General features: G+C 39.3%; 1 non-coding gene across 1 annotated transcript; it reads right to left on the bottom strand.

Moving 5' to 3' along the window:
* Window positions 1–22566: 22566 nt before the first annotated feature.
* LOC138434961 (U6 spliceosomal RNA) lies at window positions 22567–22673 on the bottom strand. The gene has a single exon (XR_011255007.1). It is a non-coding gene; the product is annotated as a U6 spliceosomal RNA (small nuclear RNA).
* Between the last annotated feature and the right edge of the window lie 1544 nt (window positions 22674–24217).

Below are 24217 nucleotides of genomic sequence, written 5' to 3'. Positions count from 1 at the left end.
CCAAAGAAAATCAATTATAGTTGAGATTAAACATATAACTTAAATCTAAATACTTTTAGATCAATTAAGGATGCATTGCATTTGAACTTTATTATTCAAATTTACATTTCTACAGTGATTTTATAAGCTTTAGCTTCATTCTGCTACTCTGAATGTTTCTGCTGGGCTCCTGCTTCCAGTTACTGCAACTTTGCTGTTACATCCTGGTTTGCGGACTGATACCTCTCATGGGGGTGGTGCTATATTATAGTGTAACTAGGTTTTCAGCTCAATTCTATTCTACTTCTAACAGATTCAGAAGTTAAATTGTAACAACCCCAAGAACATAGTCTTTCTTGAGTAAAATGAAGAAATTACATGTGAAAATGTATTCGGTTCAGTTCAGTCACTCAGTTGTGTCCGATTCTTTGTGACCCCATGAACCGCAGCATGGCAGGCCTCCCTGTCCATCACCAAATCCTGGAGTCCACCCAAACCCTGTCCATTGAGTGGATGATGCAATCCAACCATCTCATCCTCTGTCATCCTCTTCTCCTCCTGCCCTCAATCTTTCTCAGCATCAGGGTCTTTTCCAATGAGTCAACTCTTACATCAGATGGCCAAAGTATTGGAGTTTCAGCTTCAGCATCAGTCCTTCCAATGAACACCCAGGACTGATCTCCTTTAGGATGGACTGGTTGGATCTCCTTGCTGTCTAAGGGACCCTCAAGAGTCTTCTCCAACACCACAGTTCAAAAGCATCAATTCTTTGGTGCTCAGCTTTCTTCACATTCAAACTCTCACATCCATACATGACCACTGGAAAAACCATAGCCTTGTCTAGATGGACCTTTGCTGGCAAAGTAATGTCTCTACTTTTTAATATGCTATCTAGGTTGGTCATAACTTTCCTTCCAACAAGTAAGCATCTTTTCATTTCATGGCTGCAATCACCATCTGCAGTGATTTTGGAGCTCAGAAAAATAAAGTCAGTCACTGTTTCCACTGTTTCCCCATCTATTTGCCATGAAGTGATGGGACTGGATGCCATGATCTTAGTTTTCTGAATGTTGAGCTTTAAGCCAACTTTTTCACTCTCCTTTTTCACTTTCATCAAGAGGCTCTTTAGTTCTTTACTTTTCATTAAATCTGGGGATAATTTCCTGAACTCTTGTATGTACTGGAGGAGGGCATGGCAACCCTCTCCAGTATTCTTGCCTGGAGAATCCCATGGACAGAGAAGCCTGGTGGGCTACAGTCCATAGGGTCGCAAAGAGTCGGACATGACAAGCAAGTTAGCGTGCATGCACACACACACGCAACTGTGCCCCATAGACATTAGAATCAGACTGCTGTGGTTTATTCTCACTGAACTGGGAGATCAGTGGCACCATCTGATTTCCTAAGGGAAAATCACGTTGTAGACTAAAACCTATAGAAGAATTGACACAGTCATCAGCATTATCATAATGGAATTCAGGTTTTGCTTTTCCCTTTATTGTCAACCTCTGGGTCATATAGCAAAAATAGATCCTTACTTGCATCCAAGTTGAAAGTCATAAGGCTTCCATTTCTTTAGTCATTTTATGAGCCATAGTTTGAATAGATACCTATTAAATCTTTTTATCATCAAGCTTTCTAAAGATGATTATTCTGGTCACTGCCTCTGACTGTTCTTTTTGGGATCCTGGGTAAGTCATTCCTCTTATTTGGGCTTCAGTTTCTCTATCTAGAATCTTGCTGAACCCATGACCAGCCCCAGGTCATTCTACAGTGGGTCATTTCTTTGCCTCAGTGCTGCAGAGCTCTGGATTTTTAAAGTAATTTCTTCTTTTGCTTCAAATCTGAGTCATTTAGCGTTTATACATTGATGAGAGAACTTTTACATTGAAGGATTGAAATTTTGGGGTTAGAAAATGATGCTATGTTAAGGCAAGGCCTTAGAGTGGTAGAGGAACAAAGAGACTATTCCAAGGATTCTTAACCTGGCATCCAGGATAGAATACATTGGGTCCTGAATGTGGATTGTGGAAAATCACATCTTTATTTTCACTAATTCGTAATTGAAATTTAACATTACTTTTTAGTCTGAATGAAACAAAACCACAGCAGTATTAGCAGTACTGTACCTGTGACAGTCACTGATAGAAATCACAGGTTAATTTCATAACAACACTGCAATTGCTGCAGACATGCTGATACAGTTTGTATTCATTACTAGGAGATCTTGTTATTTAACGTGTTAATAAAGAGATACATTAAAAAAAAAAAGAAATACATTCATTACTGTGTCATACATTTTTAAAATTTGGGAGACTTCTCTTGCAGTCTAATGGTTAAGACTTCAGACTCCCAGTGGAGGGGACATGGGTTTGATCCCTGGTTGGGGAATTAAGATCCCACAAGCTACCAAAAAAGTTTTTATAATTATTTCAGTATAATAGGTTTACTCTGTAAACCAACGTCATATCCTCTATAGTTATTTTATGCATTTAAAAGCATTATTCTGAGAAAGGATCTATAGGTTTTTCCACACTGCTAAAGGAGTCCTTGGTACAATGAAAGATTAAGAACTTCTGCTTTAATCAAAAATAAATAGTGTTAGTAGTGGGTTTTTTTTTTTTTTGTTGTTGTTCTTTTTAACTTATTTATTTTTTAATTGAAGGATAATTGCTTTACAGAATTTTGTCGGTTTCTGCCAAACATCAACTAGTGGGCTTTAAACCATTGAATAAAATAAGAATCCATGAGTCCACACTGATATAAATAAGTAAATGCATCATTACATAAATGTAGCAAAAGTGAAAGTTTTTCTTTCAGTAGTTTGACAATGAATAAATATGAATGCTAAAACCAGTGAGTGAAAGTTTGTTGAGTAGCAGGATATTTACCAGGCAAAGTATCTTTCCATAAACTATTTAATAGTTACAAAGAAAGTGAAGGAACCTCATTAACACCACATTAGCCAAGTCATCAAACCTACATCACTGATATTGGAACAAATTGACTGCAGGTACCTCTTAATAAGAAGCACTGGGGACACAATATCACTTCAGTGGTAATCCTGACAAAATGCACAAACTGAATCTAATCGTGAGGAAATGTCAGACAAACCCAAATTGAGGGCCATTTTATAAAATAACTGGCCTGTACTCTTCAAAAATGTCAAGGTCAGGAAACAAAAAGAAAGGCTGAGGAACTGATCCAGATTAAAAGAGACAAAAGAGACATGACAAGTAAATGCAGTGTATGACCCTTAGGTTTAATCCCAAACCCAGAAAAACACATAGCTCTACATAGTGTTTTTAGGACAATTGACAAAATTGTCCATGGACTGTAAATTAGATAATAGTATTGTATCAGCATTAAATGTTCTCATTTTTATACACACACACTGGTTACATAAGAGAATGACTTTGTTCCTAATAAATAACACACTGATGTATTTAGGGGTAAAAGTGTGTATTTCTAAGTCTCAAATGGTTTAGGAAAAAATACATGTATTTATAAGTCTATATGTGAAGAGAGAATAATACAGTAAGTGGAAAAAATAGAAATAATTTTAAAATTTAGATAAAGGACTTAAGGGAGTTCCTTCTACTATACTTGAAATTTTTCTGCAAGTTTGAAATTACGTTGCTTTATAACAATTGTCCCACCCTCACTTTGAAGAGGTGAAAACAGATTTTGGAAGGAGAAGACTGCTCAAGGTCACACAATAAGTTAGTGATAGAGTTAGGGCCAAAACTCAGATACCCAGATGTCAGTCCTCTTTTTACACCAACTGAATTGTTTGGTATTTGTGTTGGATGACAAAGGTTGAACCACCCCTTTTTTACTTCTCTTTTTAGTTTCTTGGTTCCTTAGAGCTAGTTCCTTCTACTAGAGAACCAAAGTAACATAACTAAATGCTTCTTTCAGTTCCTTCATGATTAGGCAAGGATCAATCTGAAGTTTCTGAGCTGGGTTATCTCTCCTCTTGTAGGTTTAATATCTTTCTTATTGCCAACCATTTTCTGTACATAGTAGGCTTCTTTTATGTGGTATTATTTGAATCCCCCTCCTCCACAGAGTGAGGATGTTTTATTGTTTAAACTTCTTTCCATAGGCCGCTCCATTTCAAGGTCTCTTTAATATTGATGGTGGTGATTTAGTTGCTAAGCTGTGTCCGACTCTTGCAACCCTGTAGACTGTAGTCCACCAGGTTTCTCTGTCCTTGGGCTTTTTCAGGCAAGAATACCAAAGTGGTTTGCCATTTCCTTCTCCAAGGGATCTTCCTGACTCAAGGAACCCAGGTCTCCTGCATTGCAGGTAGATTCTTTACCAACTGAGCCACCAGGGAAGCCCTCTTTAAATCTTGTGTTTTCATTTCTATTGTTCTAAGACTCAGTTTCCTTAACTGGTGGAGAATTAAGACAAAATATGCTGAAAAAAGGGGGAATATTGCATTCAGAATTATAAAATACAGAGATTAACCACAATTATAGATGGTGGGGGCCATTTACTAGTCTTACTAGTTATTGAGTAAATCAGCTTTATCAAAAAATTAAGAAACCAGATCTATCATTTTCCATGTGAATCAGTGTAAATCAGCTATTTGTCATCAGTTTGGGGATGCCTTGTCTCCAAGTGAGATAATGGAAAATATTAATTAACAATTAAATGTCAACAGTTTCATATGGCTCAACCTGATGGCAAGTGTATTATTAAGGGAGTGGTGTGTTTTCCCTTCTCTTAGGGAACTGGTAGGAAAATGGAGATAGTTCATGTGGTATCTGCTCTTGAATCTGTAACTTCTCACTCACTTTTCCTACCCTGGCTGTCCCTCTGACCTGTCACTCTGTGAGATTCCCGCTAGTCTTCAGGTTCCCCCAGATTTCCATCTTGGCTTATATTAGCTTCTGCCACCTGGGGTCCATGCAGTAGTTCATAGAGTTGAAATATCAGAAGCAGTTGGTTCAGTCTCCTTATACTTGAGATGAGGAAACAGAGCTAATATCATAAAGCTGATATCTCAGAAGTATGGCATGAATGCAATATCCTGATTCCCAAGACAGTGGTCTTTCTATCTCAATATCCATGTTCTACGTTATATTTTCTACAGCCCAGTTTTTGGATGTAGGCCTGTCAATCTCTCCCTCAGTTTCTCCTCCCCTTATCTTTTTCTTAGCTCTCAATTCTTGTCAGTCACCTGGATCTTCTTTATTTCCTTGTTTTTGCCTTTTTATCATTCAAGAGAAACTTTAGCTTGTGCATTCTATCTTTCTCTTTCCATTTTTGCCATTGATGAATGGTGAAAAAATAATTGTATTTTCTTAATTTTTACTTCCTGGAGTGATACCATGGGGAGTAGCTGGGACAGTTTTAAGATAATGAAAGATATCCTTGAGTATTTGTGTGTCTAATGTGTATTATTTTATACTTATAAAATATTTTTAAAGTAATTTAAGAAAAACTGTGGTTGATAATACCCGTCTTTACAATAAAAATTACCGTAGCCCAATGAAACAATCAAAAGGACTTAGAATATAATTTTTTTTTAATGAATGTGTGATGTTTTGTTAAGTTTCACAGAGTAGAGTTTGAATTGCCTTTTGATTCTGCTGAAAATATGCCCTATCTTTTTTCCTAAAATTTTGAATTCTTTATTTGAAAAGACCTTTGGGAATCATGCTTAAGGAAACCGAATAAAATATCAAGAAAAAAATTATTTAGCATGAGGGAAGGTAGAAGACTTCAGGGTAAGAATAAAACTTCGGGTCCTAAGAACACTGTAGCAATTTTTAAAGAGCAGAGCAGATTCAGTTGCTTTCTTATAATTCATATATTTTTAAGACAGTTCCGCTAGAGACTCAGCCAATAAGTAGAAAAACTTGGGAGTGAATGTTTGGTATGTGAATCTGGTACATTAAGGAGTATCTCAGGTTTTCTCTACCTTTAAAGACTTAGTTGTGGGTAAGAAGTACGCTGTGAACACCTTAGCCAGCATCCGCATCTTACAGCCCAGAAATTTGGTTTTGTGTACTTTACCTACTTTGGGACAAATTGGCCTTCTATTGGTAGGTACGGGCTTCCCTTGTGGCTCAGCTGGTAAAGGATTCACCTGCAATGCGGGAGACCTGGATTCGATCCTTGGCTTGGGAAGATTCCCTGGAGAAGGGAATGGCTACCCATTTCAGTATTCTGGCCTGGAGAATTCCATGGACTATCCATGGGGTCACAAAGAGTCAGACACGACTGAGTGACTTTCACTTTCACTTTTCATTGATAGGTATGCCTTATGTGAGATACTGTTTCATCCTAGAGACTGGATAAGCACTGACTGATAGATGTAAGACATCAATGGAAGCTTTACTCTCTTTTTTAAAAAACATTTTTATTTATTTATTAGTTTTTGGCTGTGCTGAGTCTGTGTTGCTGTGAGGGCTTCTCATTGCAGTGGCCTCTCTTGTTGCGGAGCATGGGCTCTAGGGCGCATGGGCTTTAGGAGTTGCAGTACTGGGGTTCAGTAGTTGTGGCTCCTGGGCTCTAGAGAGTATAAGGTCAGTAGTTGTGGTGCGTGAGCTTAGTTGCTCCACAGCATGTGGGATCTTCCTGAACCAGGGATTGAACCAGAGTCTCCTGTGTTGGCAGGCAGATTCTTTATCACTGAGCCACGAGGGAAACCCTGCAAGCTTTACTCTTAAAGAGAGAGGTGGGTGTTTACATTTTATTCCTTCTGCCTTGTAGCTTTTCTAGAAGTGATCTTTGGGTTTCTTTTATTAGTTAATCTCCTACTCCCACCCCCAACCCATCTTTTTATGTGTAAACTAGAGTACATCATGAGAAACGCTGCGCTGGAAGAAGCACAAGCTGGAATCAAGATTGCCGGGAGAAATATCAATAACCTCAGATATGCAGATGACACCACCCTTATGGCAGAAAGTGAAGAGGAACTAAAGAGCCTCCTGATGAAAGTGAAAGAGGAGAGTGAAAAAGTTGACTTAAAGCTCAGTATTCAGAAAACTAGGATCATGGCATCTGGCCCCATCACTTCATGGGAAATAAATGGGGAAACAGTGAAAACAGTGTCAGACTATATTTTTGGGGGCTCCAAAATCATGGCAGATGGTGATTGCAGCCATGTTATGAAAAGATGCTTACTCCTTGAAAGAAAAGTTATGACCAACCTAGATAGCATATTCAAAAGCAGAGACATTACTTTGCCAACAAAGGTCCATTTAGTCAAGGCTATGGTTTTTCCAGTAGTCATGTATGGATGTGAGAGTTGGACTGTGAAGAAGGCTGAGCGCCGAAGAATTGATGCTTTTGAACTGTGGTGTTGGAGAAGACTCTTGAGAGTCCCTTAGACTGCAAGGAGATCCAACCAGTCCATTCTGAAGGAGATCAGTCCTGGGTGTTCATTGGAAGGAATAATGCTAAAGCTGAAGCTCCCAATACTTTGGTCACCTCATGCAGAGTTGACTCATTGGAAAAGACTGTGATGCTGGGAGAGGTTGGGGGCAGGAGGAGAAGGGGGCGACAGAGGATGAGATGGCTGGATGGCATCACCGACTCGATGGACGTGAGTTTGAGTGAACTCCGGGAGTTGGTGATGGACAGGGAGGCCTGGCGTGCTGCAATTCATGGGGTCACAAAGAGTCGGACACAACTGAGCTACTGAACTGACTGACTGCCTGAAGTCTTTGTTGAAAGCAATTTATGTCAAAGTTGTACAGTTTTCTTTGGAAAATAACGATGGGTATGTATCAGTGGTCTCTTTTCCTTTCATCAGCCTGTTATTTATATATTTGGTAAAACATAGAAGAGAAAGACCTCTTAATCTGGAGCTAAGGGAGTTACGATCGATAACTGCGAGTGAGTTTTAGAGACTTAATGATTCTGTCTTAATAAAGTAACAACTCTAATTCCCTTATTTTATCCCTACAAACTTGAGGAGTTTTCTCCAACTATCAGCTGTTCGTATTGGATAGCCAGAACTGAAAAAATGAAGATTGATTCCAGGCTGTATTCACAATTATATAGTGAAGCTGAATGTGACGCACACATTACCAAGTTTCTTATCAAATATAAAAGTCACTTTATCAAATATAAATCACTGCATCGAATATATTTTCAAATATAAAAGAGTCATGCTTATTACTCATGCCTCTGTTCTGCAAGTCTTTCCTATAAATACAGTGGCCAATACATTAAAAAGATTTCTCACTTTGGCCTTTCTTTATTAATAATTATTTTTTTTAGAAAGGCTAAAGTGAGAAAAAAATTTTCTTTTATTTGTTGAATTTGCTCCAGGACTCCAGAAAAAAGAGTGTTACTGATAAACTTTAAAGTGACTCACCACTGACTACCCTTTCAGATTTCTTCTTGACTGAAGAGCTTAGTTGATGAGCTTGACTTAAAACCTACATCCATTCTACTTGGTCAGTACTTATCAGTCTCTTAAAATGTGTTTCAAATGCTCTTCTCTTCATAAAAATGTCCTAATAAGATGGCCAAGATGCTCTTGTTCTTCTCTTCTAGTCATCCATGAACACACAAAACATATCAGTGTTTCCCAAGCCAGCCAGTTGCTTGAGATATTAGTAGGTATTCTGGGTGAAATACATTTAATAAACACTGTATATTATATCCCTTACTTGGAGATGATTCGTGTTATGAATAATTATGAATGAATATTAAAGTCTCTGAGAACATCTTCAGTAAAAGAAATCTGCTTAATTTTGTTTAGCCCATTGTACTCAGTAAATACTTTATGACTTGCAAGTTGTAATTCAAATGTTACTTTTCACATGAAGGCTTTCATGACTCCCACAGGCAGCAGCCAGTGTATCTACCACTGAATTCACATAGCTTGAAGTTATACTATAAAAATGCTGTAAAAATTTTGTTTCTGTTAACACTATAGGCTTCCCTGGTGGCTCAGAGGTTAAAGCGTCTGCTTCCAATGCGAAAGACCTGGGTTCAATCCCTTGGTCGGGAAGACCCCCTGGAGAAGGAAAATGGCAACCCACTCCAGTATTCTTGCCTGGAGAATCCCATGGATGGAGGAGCCTGGTAGGCTACAGTCCACGGGGTCGCAAATGATGTAATCTTTGGATTGTTAGCTTAAAGCTCATTCAGACTTAATTAAGGGAATTTACTAGTTATCAACTAATAAACCAAAGTTTGGTCCTCAGTGTTGAGGCTCAGTGATGTTACTAAAGACCTAGTTTCTTTTCATTTCTTCTTCTAAAATATTTGATTTTCCAAAGTTTCCTCTTTCATAATCTCAGTATGGATGTAGCGGTTTCTCAGACGGCTACATGTGCTTCCTTCATCTCTAGTGGGACGAGGACATCTCTTACGTAAGCTCCTTCAGAATAACAAGGAAGCATCTTTCCCAGAAGCCCCAGCAAAGGTTTTTCATATCTCATCGGCCTGAATCGAGATCACTTGCCCATCACTGAACTGATCAATGTCCATGGAGATAGCATGTGCTATGCTTAAGCCAAATAGGGTCTATCCTGGTTTTGAGGGTGAAGCTTCCTTTAGTGATTATACGTAAGAGAATATGGGCACTCTTTCTAAGGGGAAGGAGGAGTAAGTGCTGGGCAGTCAAAGCCAGTAAAAATCCATTACATGATGCTTAACACATTCCATTACTTCTCTATTAAGTTATACCTAATTAGTATAATCATTCTGTGTTAACTTTGTTCACACAAACACTTGTAAAGAAATGTTCATAGTATCAGTATTCATAATAACCAAAAATTAGAAAACACCCAAGTGTCTGTTAGCTAATGAATGGATCAACAAATGTGGTATATCCATACAGTGGGATGATATTCAGAAATAAAAAAGAATGAAGTACCAGTACTTGCTACAACATGGATAAAACTTGAAAACATTATGATAAATTTAAGAAGCCAATCACAAAAGGCAACATAATGTATGATTCCATTTATATGAAATGTCTAGAATAAGCAGAACCATAGGGACAGAAAGGAGATTAATGGTCACCAGAGACTAGAGGAAGGGGGAAAAGGGAAATGGTTGCTAATAGGTACAAGATTTCCTTTGGGGATGATGACAATGTTCTGGAATTAAATAGTGGTAATGCTTGCACAACTTTGTGAATATATTCAAAAGCACCAAATTACACAGTTTACATTTAAACTGTCAATTTTTATGGTATATGAATTATATAAATTAAAAATATGTTTTCATATATACCTTGAAGTTAGGAGCTCATTTTCCTATTTGTATTTTCAATGACCACCCACTGCCAACCCCAGTGTCTTACACATAGCAGATGCTCAAAAAATATTTGAATCGTCATTCAGTTGCTTAGTTGCTCTGACTCCTTGTGACCCCATAGACTGGGGCACACCAGACTTCCCTGTCCTTCACCATCTCCCGGAGCTTGTTCAAACTCGTGTCCATTGAATTGGTGATGTCATCCAACCATCTTATCCTCTGTCATCCCCTTCTCCTACCTTCAATCTTTCCCAGCATTAGGGTCTTTTGCAATGAGTTGGCTCTTCGCATCAGGTGACCACAGTACTGGAGTTTCAGCTTTAGCATCAGTCCTTCCAATGAATATTCAAGGTTGATTTCCTTTAGGGACTGGCTGGTTTGGTCTCTGGGGTCCAAGGGACCCTCAAGAGTCTTCTCCAACACCAGTTTGAAAGCATCAATTCTTCGGTGCTCAGCCTTTTTTATGGTCCAACTCTCACATCCATACATAACTACTAGAAAAACCATAGCTTTGACTATACAGACCTTTGTCAGCAAAGTGATGTCTCTGCTTTTTAATATGCTGTCTAGGTGTGTCATAGTTTTTCTTCCAAGGAGCAAGTGTCTTTTAATCACCATCCACAGTGATTTTGAAGCCCAAGAAAATAAAGTCGGTCACTGTTTCCGTTGTTTGTCCATCTATATGCCATGAAGTGATGGGACTGGATGCCATGATCCTAGTTTTTAGAATGTTGAGTTTTAAGCCAGCTTTTTCACTCTCCTCTTTCACCTTCATCAAGATGCTCTTTAGCTCCTCTTCACTTTCTACCATAAGGGTGGTATTATTTGCATATCTGAGATTATTGCTATTTCTCCTGGCAATCTAGATTCTGGCTTGTGATTCATCCAGCCTGGCATTTCACATGATGTACTCTGCATGTAAGTTAAATAAGCAGGGTGACAATATACAGCCTTGATGTTCTCCTTTCCCAATTTGGAACCAGTCCGTTATTACATGTCCGGTTCTAACTGTTGCTTCTTGACCTCCATACAGGTTTCTCAGGAGGCAGGTTAGGTCATCTGGTATTCCCATCTCTCTAAGAATTTTCCAGTTTGTTGTGATCCACACAGTAAAAGGCTTTAGGGTAGTCAATGAGGCAGAAGTAGATGTTTTTGTGGAATTCTCTTACTTTTCTATGATCCAATGGATGTTGGCAATTTGATCTCTGGTTCCTCTGCCTTTTCTAAATTCAGCTTGAACATCTGGAAGTTCTCGGTTCATGTACTGTTGAAGCCTAGCTTGGAGGATTTTGAGCTTTACCTTGCTAGCATGTGAAATGAGTGCAATTGTGCAGTAGTTTGAACGTTCTTTGGCATCTCCCTTCTTTGGGATTGGAATGAAAACTGACCGTGAATGAGTGGAAAACTAAATTGAAATAACTGACTATGTTTTTATCTTTAGGCTCCAGAAAGTTGCTTCGTTCTCTCCGTAAATTAGCAATGCAGCTAGCATGAGTGCAGATCAACATCCTCACAATGAACAGGTATATTGTGTTCAAAGATTTGTCTTCACTTTTGTTGCTTTATTTCGTGACTTGTCACCTTTAACAGAGACTTTTCGGTTAAATACCATTACAGAACTGAGCTGGTTAGTCCATGTTCTCTTCACTTCCACAGTGTTTGTTTTCCTGATTTACTTGTAAAAATTGCTTTCATTAACTTTCAGCTTTGAGAGCAAAGAGTTTAACTGGGTCACTGAATTTGTTTTGTCTGAATACGGCTTATAATATTTATATTGTTTTTAAAAACTATTACCTTGAGTTTGTTTCCTCCTCAGAGGGCTTAAATCATATTAGCACCATTCAAGTTAATCGTCTTTGTACTTGACTCCATAAAGGTGGAATGTGGAGGAACCCATATGTACAGGTGGAATTATTTCTTCAGATCATGAATCTGAAGACAGGGAATATCACAAACAAATTTATTTCCAAGGTTCTTTCTGGCTTTACTTAAACTAGCTGCTCTACCTTTTCTGTCTCATCCCGGTTTATGTGATATATGGAGCCTGTTTATCTCTGCCATTTAGAAGCATTAATTTTCATAGCCCTTTCGTCTTGAGGGTTCGGTGGAGGATATCAGCCAGCCGATTTTGCTGGTTTTGAAGATTTCCAAGAAGCGTTCTGAAATAACTGTCCTTCTGCCTGTGAATATTGCTTTTAAAAACTGACAGCCCCATGGCCAGTAAATCTTTTTTTTTTTCTTATTTAGCTAGAGAAGTACACTTTTATCATTTTCTCCAAATTTCTTTTATTTTTTTTTTACAAATTTCAATTCTATATAAAAATGGAAAAAATAGTACAACATCCATGCCGTCATTTAAATTTATGAATTGATAACATTAATATTTGTCTTATTTGCTAAGATGTGTATATATGCATATATCTTAAAAATATATACATCCATGCCTTAAAAAATATGATTTTATGATCCTTTCAGAAGTAAGTTGCATATTGTAGACATCATGGCATTTTCTTAATTTTATTTCTTAAGTTTATTTATTTGGCTGTGTCACCTGCTAGCTGCGTCTCATAGCTCGCAGGCTCAGTAGCTGCGGCGCACAGGTTTAGTTGCCCCACAACATCTGGGATCTTAGTTTCTAGACTAAGGGGCACACCTGCAGTCCCTTGCATTGGAAGGCAGATTTTTAACCCCTGAACCACCAGGAAACTCGAGCGTTTTTCATTTCTTTAGTTCCCTTTATTCTAGAACAATTCCCCACCTTTTTTTTTTCTTTATGACATTGCCATTTTTGGAGAGGTAAGGTCTCAGTTTGGATTAATCAGATTATTTCTTTATGAGTGAAGTTAAACATTTTCGGCAAAAGTACTACATAAGTAGCCAGCGTTCTTTAAGAATCAGTGTGCTCAAGACGTGATCAGCACTTGCCCCATCCTGTTTTCCTTCCTAACTCTTCTTCTGTAGCCATTAGCTCATTCACAAGCATTTACTGAAACAGCCTGGTCTACTCCGTCTTGTCTTTAGTCCTTCCCCAACTTAATTTTTTTTCCTCCTGTATACAGAAATAAAATTATTGGAGTGGAAAGGTTAGATTCTTGAACATAATAGACTGAAAATTCCCATGCAGACCTTAGGAAATTATATTAAAGCCATCATTTCACTAATGATTCTGAGGCCTGGAAGCCGAAACTATTGAAATGAAGGCTTTCAAAAGATCAAAGCAGTGGCTCAGGTTATCAGTACCTATGGAATACCAGAAGTTTCACACTGTTATTAAATAAGTATATTTTAGGAGGGAAAAAAAAAACCTAGCTAATCTACTTGGTGATTCATTTTGGGGGTAAAATTTTATTATTTTTATTTTGTTTCTTCTTTGGTTTTGGGCTACAGATGCTTTTCTAAACACAGTAGATGTCTTCTCATTAGAGTTGAAGCAACTTTTAATGATATTTTTTTCTTTCCTCCTTCCTGCTTTGTATAATTGGTCATACTTCAACCTCTCTTTTTATTCCTCTGCAAAGAGCTACTATTAGTGGTCTGTCTGTTTCTTCCTACTCTCTTCTTTTTGGGGAATATGGTTGAGCGATGCTTTCTGGTTTCTTGATGAAGATGAAGGTGATTGGTGCTTGATAGCCTGTTTGGCCTCCCTGTCCTCCTTATCTTTCTTAAAAATATCTGCAAAAGATGGGTCCTTAGTTCTCAAAACATTTTGCCATTTCTCCCCTGGAGTGAAATTGGTTGCATTGGTTGATACGGGAATCCCTGAGGAATGCTCTGAATTTGTTAGTAATTGCTTTGATTCCTCATTCTCTAATTTTCATAGAAAACATAGACTCCAAAGACACATAGATGAAAAAATAATTCCTATCTTGAAGGACAGAATGATTGCTCTGAAAATGTTTTGCACATTACAGAGAGCATACAGACGAAGGAATGTCTGTCTTTGCACTTTTGTTTATTTTTTTGTTTTCTTGTTTTTGAGATGAGGCAACGATTTGTTGTTCAGTCACTAAGACTCTACAATCCCATGAATTATAGCACACCAGGCTTCCTTGTCCTTTACTATCTCCCTCAGTTTTCTGAAACTCATGTCCTTTGAGTCCGTAATGCCATCCAACCATCTCATCCTCTGTTACCCCCTTCTCCTCCTGCCCTCAATCTTTCCCAGCATCAGGGTCTTTTCCAATGAGTCAGTTCTTCGCATCAGGTGGCCAAAGTATTGGCGCCTCAGTTTCAGCATATTCCAATGAATATTCAGGGTTGATTTCCTTTAGGATTGACTGGTTTGATCTTGCTGTCCAAGCAACTGTCAAGATACTTGAAAAGAAATGGTAGTTTGTTCACTAGAATAGGAGGGGATGAAATCCTGACTAAGGGATAGCATATGAAAAGGCACAGGAATGTAACATAAGAGCATATATTTAGAGAACAGTAAATAATCCTCTTTGGAGGAAAATGTCATCATTGGCTTCAGGCTATTTATATACACTTTTTGTGGGGGGCTGCAGAGCATGGGGAGTCTTAATTCCCCTGTGCTGCACTGTGCTGTGCTTAGTTGCTCAGTCATGTCTGACTCTCTGTGATTCCCATAGACTGTACCTCACCGGGCTCTTCTGTCCATGGAGATTCTCCAGGCAAGAGTACTGGAATGGGTTGCCATGCCCTCCTCCAGGGGATCTTCTCAACCCCGGGATTGAACTCAGGTATCCCAAATTGCAGGTGGATTCTCTACCATCTGAGCTGCCAGGGAAGCCCCTTAATTCCCCTGAAGTGAAGTGAAAGTCACTTAGTCGTGTCTGACTCTTTGTGACCCTGTGGACTATACAGTCCATGGAATTCTCTAAGCCAGAATACTGGAGTGGGTTGCCATTTCCTTCTCCAGGGGATCTTCCCAACCGAGGGATCGAACCCAGGTCTCTCACATTGCAGGCAGATTCTTTACCAGCTGAGCCACAAGGGAAGCCCCTTAATTCCTCTACCAAGGATTAAGTCTGTGCCCCTGGCTCATGCCCCCTACAGTAGAAGCATGGCATAGAGTCCTAACCACTGAATCACTAGGGAATTCCCAATTTTTTTTTTTCAAATACAGTGGCCAGCACAAAGATAACCAGGCACATGAGGAGAAAAGATACTATGAGGAAGGAGAGAAATAATAGATAATAGAAACAGATCCAAAGGAACTCTGATGTTACAATGAGTGGGCAGACAACTATAAAACAACTCTGTTTACTATGTTCCAGGAGATAAAAGTTATACTTGAACAATTTGGCAGAGAACTAGAAACTATAAAAAGTGACATTAGCAGATTTGTAAATGAACAAAGTAGAAACTCTAGACAGAGACATGGTGAGCACTTAAATTTGGAGGATCAGAGAGATTCAACTCTGGTGACCTTGTTGGTTCTGTAAGTCCAAGAAGACATACAGAGAGAAAGAGAGAAGAGAAAGCATGTGACTCCAGGGAAACAAAGATGCATGGAGAGAAAGCTACCTATTTTCCAATTTGACCTCTTCCCACTACAACCGATGCCACAATAAGTATCTTTGTACACATACTTACTGGCATTTTTATGTACTGGCATTTTTATTTCCATAAAAAAGATCCCATATGCTGTGTTAAAAAGATATATTACATTTTAAAAGATACTGCCATATTAGTTTCCCAAATAGTCATAGTACTTGTTATTTCCCCCAGCAATGTATGAGAGTTGCCATCTCCCCATATTCTTTCCAGTACTGAATGATATCAGTGTTTTGATATATTACCAATCTGAGGAGTTAAAAATAGTATATTAAAAGTCTATTTTTTTGTTGTTTTTTTTTAATTTTTGCTTCACCATGCAGCATGTGAGATCTTAGTTTTATGCACTTCCAGGGAAGTCCATAAAAGTCTATTTTCCATAAAGAAAAACATAATCAATGGAATAGAGTAGAATCCAGAAATAAATCTTTGCATAGATGTTCAAAAGGTTTTCAGTAAGGATGTCAAGATCTTTCAATGGAGAAAATGGTCTTTTCAACAAACAGTTTTAGGGAAACTGGATACCCTCATGCAACACACTCTTACCTAATAACATATACAAAAATTAACTCAAAATGGATCAAAGACCTAAATGAAAGAACTAAAACTATAAAACTCTCAGGAGAAATAAGCAGAAGAAAAATTTCATGTCACTGGATTTGGTAACAATATCTTGGATATGATGAGAAAAGGGAACTCTATTATGCTGTTAATGGGAATGTAAATTGATGCAGCCACTATGGAGAATGGTATGGAGATTTCTTTAAAAACTAAGAATAAAGCTGCTATATGACCCAGCAATCCCACTACTAGGCATGTACCCTGAGAAAACCACAATTCTGAAAGACACATGTACCCCAGTGTTCATTGCAGCACTATTTACAAGAGCCAGGACATGGAAGCAACCTAGATGTCCATAGACAGATGAATGGATAAAGAAGTTGTGGTACATATACACAATGGAATATTACTCAGTCATTAAAAGGAATGAATTCAAGTCAGTTCTAGCTAGGTGGATGAAACTAGACCCTGTTATACAGAGTGAGTTAAGTCAGAAAGAGAGAAACAAATATTGTATATTAATACACATATATATGGAATCTAGAAAGATAGTATTGATGAACCTATTTGTAGGGCAGCAGTAGAGACACCGGAGAAGGCAATGGCACCCCACTCCAGTACTCTTGCCTGGAGAATCCCATGGACAGAGGAGCCTGGTGGGCTGCAGTCCATGGGGTCTCAAAGAGTCGAACACGACTGAGCGACTTCCCTTTCACTTTTCACTTTCATGCATTGGAGAAGGAAATGGCAACCCACTCCAGTGTTCTTGCCTGGAGAATCCCAGGGACGGGGGAGCCTGGTGGGCTTCCATCTATGGGGTCGCACAGAGTCAGACACGACTGAAGTAACTTAGCAGCAGCAGCAGCAGCAGCAGCAGTAGAGACACAGACAGATAAAACAGCCTTGACACAGCAGGGGAAGGAAAGTGAAAGTGAAGTCGCTCAGTCGTGTCCAACTCTTTGCCACCCCATAGACTGTAGCCTACCAGGCTCCTCTGTCCATGGGAGTTTCCAAGCAATAATACTGGAGTGGATTGCCATTTCCTTCTCCAGGGGATCTTCCAAACCTAGGGCTCGAACCCTGGTCTCCCGCAGGACAGGACAAATTGAGAAAGCACATGACCAAATATAAAATAGATAGCCAGTGGGAATTTGCTGTAAGACACTGGGAGCTGCTCAGTGTAGTCAAAATCATCATCATCATCATCATAATTTTTTAAAAATAAAATAAATCTATTTTGTTTTTCTCTGACTACGAGTAAAGTTGACCATCTTCTGTTTTTTGTTGTTTTGTTCTTTAACATTTCCATTTCATCTTTAATAAACCGCCTGTTCTTATTCTTTGCCCAGTTTTTTCCTGTTTATCATTTTGTTATTAATTCATAGGAGTTATTTTTAATTAATAACATTAACCTTCTGTCCAGGAGGATTTTCCTTCCATTTTATTTAGTTTGTGGTGTCTTTGGTATCCAAAAATCTCACAAAATGGTACCATGGCCCCACTACCAATATAAGGTGAATTTAGTATGGTGGGGCTTCCCTCATAGCTCAGTTGGTAAAGAATCTGCCTGCAATCCAAGAGACCCAGGTTTGACTCCTAGGTTGGGAAGATCCCCTGGAGAAGGAAATGGCAACCCACTCCAGTATTCTTGCCTAGAGAATCCCCATGGACAGAGGAGCCTGGCAGGCTACAGTCCATGGGATTGCAAGAGTCAGACACGACTTAGCAACTAACCCACCACTACCACAGTGTGGTGGGAGGTGGGGAAAGCAGTTCACAGAAAACATGATGCTGGCTAGAAAACTTAACGGGTGTCTACTGTATGAAATGTTATAAAGATATGGCCTTTCTAGCAAACAACTCGGAGAAGGCAATGGCACCCCACTCCAGTACTCTTGCCTGGAAAATTCCATGGACGGAGGAGCCTGGTAGGCTGCAGTCCATGGGGTGGCACAGAGTCAGACACGACTGAGCAACTTCACTTTCACTTTTCGCTTTCATGCATTGGAGAAGGAAATGGCAGTGTTTTTGCCTGGAGAATCCCAGGGACAGGGGAATCTGGTGGGCTTCCATCTATGGGGTCGCACAGAGTCAGACACGACTGAAGCAACTTAGCAGCAGCAGCAGCAGTATCGGCAAACAACTGCAAGGAAATGACAGAAGGTACTGGATATGGGTGCTGTTATTTACCTTAGTCATGGTTTACTTGTTACCATTCTCCATAATTTCCTCTAATTGTTTATTTATTCAACAAATATTTATTAAGCAGCTATAATGTACCAAGCTCTGTATTATAACAGAATACAAAAAATAATTTAGATGTGGGTCCTGCTTTTGAGAGGCTCATGCTGTATTTGGGGAGGTGGAAATGTTAAATTACCAGTAGGTGCAAAAAAAATGTTAAATTACCATGAGCATCACACTAGAAAGACAATGATGCCTCAGGCTAAGAAGCTGTAGACAGAAGAAATGAATGAGAGACTTCCCTGGTGGTCCAGTGGTTAAGAATCTGCCTTGCAATGCAGGCTCCGTGGGTTCAGTCCCTGGTCTGGGAAGATCCCACATGCTGTGGGGCAAAGCCTGTGCACCACAACTAGACAGTCCATGTGGCCAACAAAAGATCCCACATGACTCAAAGGAGATATCTTGTGCCAAAAAACAGTGAGTGGATCTGTGTTACATTTTAAAGGTAAAACTGAAAGAACTTATTGATCATTGGACATAGGTATCAGGAAAAGAGGGATCAAAGATGATCCTAGGTTTGGGGCCTGAATAATTGTGAATAATATCCAGAAGAGTCTTTATATGTATCAGTTCAGTTCAGTTCAGTCGCTCAGTTGTGTCCAACTCTTTGCGACCCAATGAACTGCAGGATGTCAGGCCTCCCTGTCCATCACCATCTCCCGGAGTTCACTCAAACTCACGTCCATCAAGTCAGTGATGCCATCCAGCCATTTCATCCTCTGTCGTCCCCTTCTCCTCCTGCCCCCAATCCCTCCCAGCATCACAGTCTTTTCCAATGAGTCAACTCTTCTCATGAGGTGACGAAAGTATTGGAGTTTCAGCTTCAGCATCAGTCCTTCCAATGAACACCCAGGGCTGATCTCCTTCAGAATGGACTGGTTGGATCTCCTTGCAGTCTAAGGGACTCTCAAGAGTCTTCTCCAACACCACAGTTCAAAAGCATCAGTTCTTCGGCACTCAGCTTTCTTCACAGTCCAACTCTCACATCCATACACGACCACAGGAAAAACCATAGCCTTGACTAGATGGACCTTTGTTGGCAAAATAATGTCTCTGTTTTTTAATATGCTACCTAGGTTGGTCATAACTTTTCTTCCAAGGAGTATGCATCTTTTCATAACATGGCTGCAATCACCATCTGCTGTGATTTTGGAGCCCCCCAAAATAAAGTCTGACATTGTTTCCACTGTTTCCCCATCTATTTCCCATGAAGTGATGGGGCCAGATGCCATGATCTTAGTTTTCTGAATGTTGAGCTTTAAGCCAACTTCTTCACTCTCCTCTTTCACTTTCATCAGGAGCCTCTTTAGTTCCTCTTCACTTTCTGCCATAAGGGTGGTGTCATCTGCATATCTGAGGTTATTGATATTTCTCCCAGCAATCTTGATTCCAGCTTGTGCTTCTTCCAGCTCAGCGTTTCTCATGATGTACTCTGCGTATAAGTTAAATAAGCAGGGTGACAATAGACAGCCTTGACGTACTCCTTTTCCTATTTGGAACCAGTCTGTTGTTCCATGTCCAGTTCTAGCTGTTGCTTCCTGTCCTGCATACAGATTTCTCAAGAGGCAAGTAAGGTGGTCTCGTATTCCCATCTCTTGAAGAATTTCCCACAGTTTATTGTGATCCACACAGTCAAAGGCTTTGGCATATAGTCAATAAAGCAAAAATAGATGTTTTTCTGGAACTCTCTTGCTTTTCCCATATTTATTTATTATGTTTGGCTACACTGGGGCTTTTGTTGCTGTGTGCAGGCTTTCTCTAGTTGTTGAGAGTGGGGGCCACTCTCTAGCTGGGGTGCTTGGCCTTCTGTTGCAGTGGCTTCTTTTATTGCCAAGCACAGGATCTATGGCACACGGGCTTAGTTGCCCCACGGCATGTGGAAGCATCCTGGACCTGGGATTGAACCAGTGTCCCCTGCATTGCAAGGCAGATTCTTAACCACTGGACCACCAGGGAAGCTCCCAGAAGAGTCTTTTACTGAGTTGGAGGAGACTGAAGTAGATAGAGGTTTTAAGGAGAAGTGAAGAGTTCTTTTTTTTTTTGGCTGGCCCAGCAGTGAAAGCACCAACTCCTAACCACTGGACCAGCAGGGAAGTCCCAAGAGTTCTATTTTGGATATGTTAAATCTGAGCTGTCTGCTAGACATCCAGTGAATTTTCAAGTGTATATTTAATATATGAACTGGAAGGTCGTGGAGACAGGCAAGACTGGATTATAAATCAAGTGGTAAATTGCAGTATTTAAAGCTATCAGACTGATAGGGCAGAGTGTGGGTAGAGTAGAAAAGAGCCAAAGAGAGAACCAATCTTTAGAAGTTACATAGAGGAAGAGGAGGACCCAACCAAGATGACTGAGGGGTGGCCACGGGGGCAAGAAGAAAACGAGGAGAATGAAGTGTCCTAGAAGTCAACAAAAGAAATTACTTCAAGCAGGGAGTAATTAGCAGTGTCGAACAGTGTTGAGAGGATAAAATGAAGGTAGAGATGGAGGTTATAATGACCTGCTTTAGTAGAATGGTGGGGATAAAACCTAGGTTTGAATGAATTGGAGAGAAAATAAAGATGAGAAAGTAAAGATAGCAAATAGAGACAAACCCTTTGAGTGGTTCTGTAAAGAATTAGGATAGCTGGGAGGGGAGGTAGGTCAGGGAAAACTTTGGAAAAAACTTAAGAAAAAAAAGAATAGAAACAACTTTTGAATAGGTTGCATTAGGTACAAAATTATAAAGATACAAAAGGGTAAACAGTGAAAAGTCTCACTCCCATACCTTTTCCCCAGCTCAGTGTTTCCCCTCCTCATTCCAATGTTTCCATTCTTTTTGGAATCCTTCTGGAGATATTCTGTGTTTGTACAAGCAAATATACATATATTCTTCCACTTCCCCTCCTTCTAAACAAATTCACAAATGGTAGCGCATTCTACACACTGTTTCTGTCCCTTGCTGTTCTATTTCTCAGCATATCGTGAAGATTGTTCCATTTAGGTGTACAAAAAGGCCTTCCACTTACTTTGCTTGTGGTTTCACTGTGTTGTTTTACCATAATTTATTCGTTCAACCCCCTAGTGATTCCTGTTGATGAATATTTAGATTGTTTTCAATCTTTTGCTATTACAAAACTGCAATGAATAATTTTATATATAAGTCTTTTCACATGTGTGGCAATATGTCTATAGGGCAAAATTATTTAGAGGAATTGTTGACTCAAAGGATAAGTACATTTGTGAGTTTGATAGATATGGTTCCAAAAGACTTCAATATAATTTGTACCAATATCTCTACCACCAGCAATGACAAGAGTATTTGTTTCCCTCTATCATGTTATTAATTTTTTTTATGTTTGCCAATCTAGTTAATGAAACATGGTTTCTTAGTGTATTTTATTTTTTTTTATTTTTTATTTTTTTTAATTTTTAGTTTTTTATTTTTTAAATTTTAAAATCTTTAATTCTTACATGCATTCCCAAACATGAACCCCCCTCCCCCCTCCCTCCCCAGAACATCTTTCTGGGTCATCCCCATGCACCAGCCCCAAGCATGCTGCATCCTGTGTCAGACATAGACTGGCGATTCAATTCACATGATAGTATACATGTTAGAATGTCATTCTCCCAAATCATCCCACCCTCTCCCTCTCCCTCTGAGTCCAAAAGTCCATTATACACATCTGTGTCTCTTTCCCTGTCTTGCATACAGGGTCATCATTGCCATCTTCCTAAATTCCATATATATGTGTTAGTATACTGTATTGGTGTTTTTCTTTCTGGCTTACTTCACTCTGTATAATCGGCTCCAGTTTCATCCATCTCATCAGAACTGATTCAAATGAATTCTTTTTAACGGCTGAGTAATACTCCATTGTGTATATGTACCACAGCTTTCTTATCCATTCATCTGCTGATGGACATCTAGGTTGTTTCCATGTCCTGGCTATTATAAACAGTGCTGCGATGAACATTGGGGTACATGTGTCTCTTTCAATTCTGGTTTCCTCGGTGTGTATGCCCAGAAGTGGGATTGCTGGGTCAAAAAATATGGAACGCTTCACGAATTTGCGTGTCATCCTTGCGCAGGGGCCATGCTAATCTTCTCTGTATCGTTCCAATTTTAGTATATGTGCTGCCGAAGCGAGCACTCTTAGTGTATTTTAAATTTTCATTTATTTCTTTTAAGTGAGGTTGAATATAGTCTCAAAAATTTTAAAGCTATTTGTATTTCTTTTTCCTTGAATTGTCTCTTCTTATCCATTTTATCTTTTTTCATCTTTCTAAAGGATTATTGGTCTTATTAATTTGTCAGAGCTCTGAATATATTAGGCACATTAGCCTTCTCTTTGTGATATGAACTGCAAATATGTCTTTTCAATTTATGTTGATTTTTCTCTGAAGAAATTTTTTTTTACACAGTTGAATTTTTCTGAGTTTTGTGTCATACTTCGAAAACCATCCCCACCCCCAAAGTTTTTGTTTCTTTTGTTTTAATTTCCCAGGAGAGTTTTTCAAGTATGGGAAAGGAGATTCTGGAGCGTGTTCACATGATTTCAATAGAAAGGTAGAAATTGATAATGCAGGAGAGATTAAGGAAAATTTCAGGAGCAAAGTCTATAACTAGGCTAAAGGAAATGTGAAACAAAGCCTAAATGGGACGATTGGTCTTTAATAAGAACAGGACACCCCTGAGAATATGGGTGCTGATGCAGATATAGGTTGGTGGATTTGGTGGTGAGAGGATGAGAAGGTTCTTATCTGGTTGCCATATTTTCCCAGTGGCATAAAGGCAAATTTATTAGCTAGGTGCAGAGCAGAAAAAGATGTTAGGGCTTGAGGGCAGTTGAATATTTAGAAGACTCAGAGGCCTTACTGGATTAGATGTTTTAGTTCGTGTTCATTTTCCCCACCTTGGAACAAAAGATAATTTATTTAAAATTTTTGTTGGTATAATGATTCAATCTGATGGAATGACTTTGTTTCCCTTTGAAACCTTTATGTTTGGAGAATGCTTCATATAATTACATTAGTATAATTAACTTGGCACCAATGTGTTACGCGTGGGTTCCTAGCGGTGTGGGCTTGTCTTCAAGAGGTGTTTGGGCTCATTCTTTGGACAACTGGAAACTCTTCACAAATAATTCATTTTCTATACTTACCACACAGCTGCTAAAAGCTTAACAGCTAGGGCTTGAGTTATTTGCCTTGTTTTGTTCACTTGGCATATGTCCCTAAAGAGATAATTTGATTGGATTGATCTGCCATTACTCAGGACTGAGTTGTGCGTTCTTGTTTTTTGTTTTTAGTTCTACCTCTGTTTGTTGGAGAAGGAAATGGCAACACACTCCAGGATTCTTGCCTGGAGAATCCCGGGGATGGGGGAGCCTGGTGGGTTGCTGTTTATGGGGTCGCACAGAGTTGGACACAACTGAAGCGACTTAGCAGCAGCAGCAGCAGCACCTCTGTTTATTGCTATCAACCCATCTCCCTCCATCAGCTCATGCTTGCATGCTCAGTCGTGTGACCCCATAAACTGCAGCCCACTAGGCTCTTCTGTCCATGGGATTTCCCAAGCAAGAATACTGGAGTGGGTTACCGTTCCCTTCTCCAGTGAATTCTGCTTTTGAACGCTAAATTACTGCTACTGCCTCAGTGGCAGTTGACTAGCCTCTATATAGCTGCCTTCAACTTG

This window comes from Ovis canadensis, chromosome 2 (genome assembly GCF_042477335.2).
Source record: "Ovis canadensis isolate MfBH-ARS-UI-01 breed Bighorn chromosome 2, ARS-UI_OviCan_v2, whole genome shotgun sequence".
Taxonomy (NCBI): Eukaryota; Metazoa; Chordata; class Mammalia; order Artiodactyla; family Bovidae; genus Ovis; species Ovis canadensis.
This window is presented reverse-complemented; position numbering and strand designations above follow the sequence as displayed.